This window comes from Biomphalaria glabrata, chromosome 4, assembly GCF_947242115.1.
Source record: "Biomphalaria glabrata chromosome 4, xgBioGlab47.1, whole genome shotgun sequence".
NCBI lineage: Eukaryota > Metazoa > Mollusca > Gastropoda > Planorbidae > Biomphalaria > Biomphalaria glabrata.
In genome coordinates this window covers 54,206,970-54,212,969 of record NC_074714.1, presented here as the reverse complement: position 1 = coordinate 54,212,969, position 6,000 = coordinate 54,206,970, and the positions used below count along the sequence as shown (strand labels likewise).

The 6,000-nt window shown below is 37.6% G+C and overlaps 1 protein-coding gene across 1 annotated transcript in view; it reads left to right on the top strand.

The window, feature by feature from the left end:
* The first annotated feature begins 282 nt into the window (after positions 1–282).
* Positions 283–6,000, top strand: part of LOC106076242 (uncharacterized) — a 153,789-nt gene continuing 148,071 nt past the window's right edge. Inside the window, exons 1-2 of the mRNA XM_056025552.1 lie at positions 283–438; positions 698–857. The gene's annotated coding sequence lies outside the window, so the exon portion shown is untranslated. The remainder of the gene's footprint in view (positions 439–697; positions 858–6,000) is intronic.

Below are 6,000 nucleotides of genomic sequence, written 5' to 3'. Positions count from 1 at the left end.
ATAGTCGTTCTACGACTGAAGGAGACCATCTAACTAACAAACAGTATAAGTAGTTACAATAAAGCTATACGTGGAAATCTTATAGGCCTAACGGACACTATAATTTGGGTCAAGAATCTCACGAGTAGCAGTAGTGTCTCCGAGTCTCTATGTCAAATTAAAGGGGACACAGTTAAAGGACAAGGTAGGGGGAGGGGGTGGGGGAGAGAGAAACATTTGAGAATTTTTCTTATCCCCCCAAATGTCCCCCCAAACACAACGAAGTTCTTCGCCCAGGAGTGTGTGTATGTGAGTATGTGCGTGTGTGTTGTATTAGTCCTCTGTGCCTACGATGTATCTACTTTGATTTTACACAGCGAACTTTCGAATGATGCAAACCGTTACAGCTAAGTCAGACCTGGGGCCCCAAGGGGATAAAATGATGTCCATTCGTGCGAAGTGATTATTTTTTTTTAAAAACGTTAATATTTAGCTAGTTAGAGTGTCAAAGAGTTATTCCCCCTTCCTCTCCCCTTTCTAAGTCTCAATTTCATCAAATTTGACAGGAAACCTTTGGCTGAAATAATTCATCCTTTTATATTTTTAGCTGTGCTGGTCAGGATTTCCTTACATTTTTTTTTGTAAATTAAAAGTTTGTCTTAATGACGTGATTATTTTTTGTTTTAATTCTTTTTTACGTTTTGTTTCGTTTCGAGAGGACTTACGGTGTGTTCAAAGGATTACAGTTTTCACGTTTACTTTCTGAGTGATAAGTTTCTTGTGATAAGTTTGTTAGGATAAGTTTTTTTTCTGATAAGTTATTTCATGATCAAAATGTGTCGGATTATCAGAATTTTATAATAATTTGGACATCGTAGGTAAGTAATATAATAATTTGAAATTTTATTAGACCTAGATCTATATCAGTTGAATATGCATCCTCCGTTTGGGACCCCTCAACTCAAGAAAACATTAAGAAACTGGAACAGACACAAAATAGAGCAGTGAGATTCATAACAAACGAATATTTACATTTGACTAGAGTAACACCTTTAGTAAAATCACTAAATTTAGAAAGCCTTTAGGATAGAAGACTCAAAAAGTAAAGTAGCAGCTATACATAAAACACTGAACCATAATCTTCAAATATAAAAACAAAATTTAATAAAATACTCAGAAAGACACAAAGATAAAGGCACATTCCTCGTCCCAAATGCTAGGACAAATTTGTACAAACACTCCTTCTTCCCTAGTGCTATTAGAGCATGGAATGGGTTGCCTGAGCTAGCCAGGAAAACCAGTGACTTGGCAGAATTTAAGTCATTGGTTAATATGCATGACTAAATGCATGACGTGTAGGACGTAATCATCTTCTTTTTTATGAAGTAACGTCTGTATTATATAAGATAAGATAATAGCGTCATTGAAGTGGGTAATAGACTGTAATAGCTATTGAAATTATAACATAAAGCACTGTGCCTGAACAACTAAGTACTACGTAGAAGCCTAATTCACAAAGCGCTGGTCGTGTGGGTGTGTGTGTGTGTGTGTGCGTGCGCGTGTGACATGTGTGATTATTTGATTATTACGTGTTTGCATCTCTATTGTTATTGTTCTAGTGCTAACGCTGAGGTGGACAATTGTAGTCAAACTGAATTTCCGTTTGATTGAACGAATATTTTATCTTGTCTTGTCTTATCTTATCTTGTCTTGTCTTGTCTTATCTTATCTTATCTTGTCTTGTCTTGTCTTGTCTTATCTTGTTTTGTCTTATCTTGTCTTGTCTTGTCTTATCTTGTTTTGTCTTATCTTGTCTTGTCTTATCTTGTCTTGTCTTGTCTTGTCTTATCTTGTCTTGTCTTATCTTGTCTTGTCTTGTCTTATCTTATCTTATCTTATCTTATATTATCTTGTCTTATCTTATCTTATCTTATCTTAAAGAAACACAACCTAATAAAATAGAAAGACACAAAGACATTAACTCTTTCTCTCCTGATTAACGATGCCAACTTTGATATGGCCCCCCATTAAAATAAATTTATTTCTGGATTTATAAACTTTTTAATGTGTGTTGTGTAAAAAGAACATGCTTTCTTCTACAATTCAATGCCATGATAACAAAGATATAAAAAAAAAAAAAAAAACAGGATAGTGAAATACAAAAGAGCAAAACAAATAATATTATCGAAATAAGGAAAATAATTACGGAGAGAAAGAGTTAATAATCTCTCAGTCGGTATGCCGGAATACATTCACACAAGTGCTATTTATAGAGCAGTTTGAGCACGGAACAGGCGTAGGATTAATAATCTTTTAAGGGATGTTTGTAATTATGAAGATAAGATAAATTATCTTATCTTATGAAATACAGACGTTGCTTCAAAAAAGAATATGATTACGTCCTACGCGTGTTCCTAAGTTAATCCAGTCATGCATGTTAATCAATGTCTTAAACTCTGCCAAGTCATTGGTTTTCCTGGCTGACACAGGCAACCCATTCCAAGCTCTAATAGCACTAGGGAAATATTAGCATTTGTACACATTTGTCCTAGCATATGGGACGAGGAATGTGCCTTTATCTTTGTGTCTTTCAGAGTATTTTATTAAATTTTGTTTTTGTGTTTGAAGATTTTGGTTTAATTTTTTTATGTATAATTGCTACTTTACTCTGAAGTTTTCTCTGCCGAAGGCTTTCGCGAATATTTAGTGTTTTTACAGCTTATTTTCTCATCAAAATGTCGTCTGTTCTATTGCTTTTCCATTTTCGCAATGATGTGGCCCGCGACAAGAGTGTGTGTAATTTATTTGGCCCTCGGGCTGAAGAAGGTTGGGTAACACTCGAGTATATGAGCATGTTCGTGTTGTGATTGTCTTGTGAGGCCGCAAGGTGCGGAATGTTTGATTGTAATATTCATAAATATCATCATCCCAATGCATTATCAATTCATTTCCCCTCATTGTAATAATACATATCGTATTCAATATTTTAAAGATTGGCCTTATTCTTTAGCCTGTATTAATGAAAGATAATTTTACAGCGAAAAATTGAAAAGAAATGACAATGCCCAGATGTGATTGCTTTAATTCAGGGGTTCTCAACCTGTGGGTCGCGACCCCTTGAGGGGTCGATCGACGATTTGTCAGGGGTCGCCTAACACCATCGAAAATATGGATTGTATTTAGTGTATTCTTCTATTGCTGTGTTTGTTATGGGGGGGGGTCGCGGCAGAGTGGGGGATAGTAAAAGAGGGTCGCCGAGCTTAAAGGGTTGAGAACCGCTGCTTTAATTAGTAATATTTGCTACTTAACTTTGAAGTTTTCTCTCCCGAAGGCTTTGTAAATTTAGTGATTAGGCTAAAGGTGTTACTTTGAGAATTCCTTTGGCTTCTGTAGAAAATATATTGTAGATGTGTCCAAAAGTATAATATTGTTTCGTTTATTTGTTTTGAACGGATTTTTGGTCTTTCTAATCTTCTTAAGCGCCATTAGAGCATGAAATGGGCTGCCTGAATCAGCCATCAAAACCAATGACTTAACAGAGCTTAAGTCTTTAATTAACTTACTCAACTCAGACCCATGGGTACGCGTAGGATGTAATTATCTCGTTTTGAAGGAACGTCTTTAATTTATAAGATAAGAAGATAATGCGACTTAAGACTTCGATTGGTAGGCCTACTTAATCAAAGTACCCCACTGGTAGCCACCATACACAGCTAGTCACGACTATGGCTTTATATTTCACAACTATGGACGTTCTTCTTTGGGTTTTACTGGGTTTTTTTTCTCTGGTTAGTATTGAGATTTAGATGAGACTTAGAATCCAATGTTACCTCCACTGCTTATGTGTATTGGGGTTATTCTTCTGCTAGCTGTTTGGTGTATCCGGTATAAAAAAAAACAAACCACAACAAAACACAGTTTTGATTAGCTAATTAATTTAGATGGGTGCACTTTATAGTCATCCGTAATAAAATCTGATATCTTGCTAAGAACAGCTGCTCATCGTGATACGTAGATAGAGAATTTATATGCGTAATCGTTTTATAGCTGAGTTCTTCGATTACTAGATACACAAATACAACACAGGGCCTATTTATTCATCTAGTAATATAATAAGACTAGTTTTATTGCTAATAACAAACACAGAAACTTAGAAAGATAAAACCCAAAATTTAAAGCCTGACACTTTGAAATTGATGGTAGGCCTATATGTAAATAGGTTAAAACTATCACGGTTCTTGCCTCTCGAGACACGCCCACTTGCCATTTGAATAATAAGCCACGAAATAAATAGATCATGTCAAGTGACCGTCAAATGCCTTGAAGATAGGCCTATATACATGAAATAAGCATAGCCCTTTTCGGATAAAGGTTGACGAGGGTATTAGCTCCTTTGCACAATGGCCATTTTTACTTTCCCTGACAAATGTCAGGTGCCCACTAGGACTGGACAGTTTCAGGGACACTCTAAAATCTTGAAAATGCTAGACTTGAACCCCGAAACTATTTGTTCAGAAGTCAAGTGCTTTGCTACTCAACCTGTGCTCTATCGTGTCAGCCAATCTATATTCAATTTTCTCCTCGTCTGTTGATTAATCAGTCAGTCTATTAATTTTTTTCTCTTATCTGTGGATCTATAAGTCAATACAGGCGACCAATAAACACCAATACCTAAAAAAAATTACATATTCTTGTCTATAATGTAAAAGATTTTTAGAATAATTTGATAATATAGTAATAAATCGGTCTTGTATAGAAGACTTCTGTTTTATAAATTTAGTATGTCTCAGCAGTGGAATGATTAGTTCACACTGCGCATAGATTTCAAGTGTGACAGAAAAAAAAATAATATCGGGTTTGAATTCCAGTAAAGAATGGGATTTTTTAATTTTGGGCGCATTTGAGTCCTCCCACCTCTCATGGGTACCTGTCATTTTTTGTGGAAAAGAAAAGGCAGATTTCGTTGTGCTGCTGGCCACATGACACCCTCGCTGACCGAGGGCCACAGAAACAGGCCATTACATCCTCTGCCTCATGGATTGCAAGGTCTAACAAAACTTGGTCCCTGGTGCTGCTTTTCATTGATGTTCAATATGTTTCTATCGTAGAACGACTATGGTTCATCTCGCACAAAGTGAGATGAAAGCCTGGGCATTGTTTATGGTCGGAACGATGTCGCCCACACAGCAGTTCCCCCCTCTTCTCGCAGCTGATGCGACCAAAGGAACGGAATATCCGATACAGTTTGGGATCAGTAGCGCCGCAGGATCTGCCAGGCTGTAGCACGGTGTGCCACAATCTGCCTAAGGGTCACCAGCTACTGATTTTTCCTCAGGGTTGTCTCCCGAAGCCTTTCCCGCGTTTGGGTATAGCCGCAAGGCAGCGGAGGTTTGGATTCAGAGTTTTCCTTCTCCTATGTCCTCTTTCTCTAATGAGAGAAACGCAATGAGACAGAGCCATTGTTTGTCTCATACATGCCTAACATGCCTAACGGCCGTCTGTGTCGGCTTTGTTGAAATGGACCTCATTCACCAATCGTAAACAACATTTAGCCACGTGATTCTCTATCTCCTCTATACAAATTACGATCCAATTTTTATACACAGTGGCTATCCCTTGACAGTTTTTTTTTCGTTGTTTTATCAATATTATCACGTGGCTAAATGTTGTTTGTTTACTTTTGGTGAATGAGGTCCCTTGTTATTAAACGCGTGTGTGACGATGTAGGGGGGGGGGGTGGCGGGGATAGCTGGGGCATGTGACCATTGACCACTGGGGTGGTAATTTGCATTCGGCCGAATGATTCTGAACCAGAAGAATGTTGTTTTCTTGTACGTTGCTGTTAAACGGTTTTGTCGTGTCCAGGGGTCACTGGCTCTGTCCCGTAGTTTCGTCATATTTAAATTCACTACTTTCTCTCATTTAACAAAACATGGTCCTTGGTGGTTGCTGTTCAGTTATGTTTCATAGGTCGGGACTGGGAAGACACAGCTCACTTAGCACTATGTGGGGAGAGCTGGC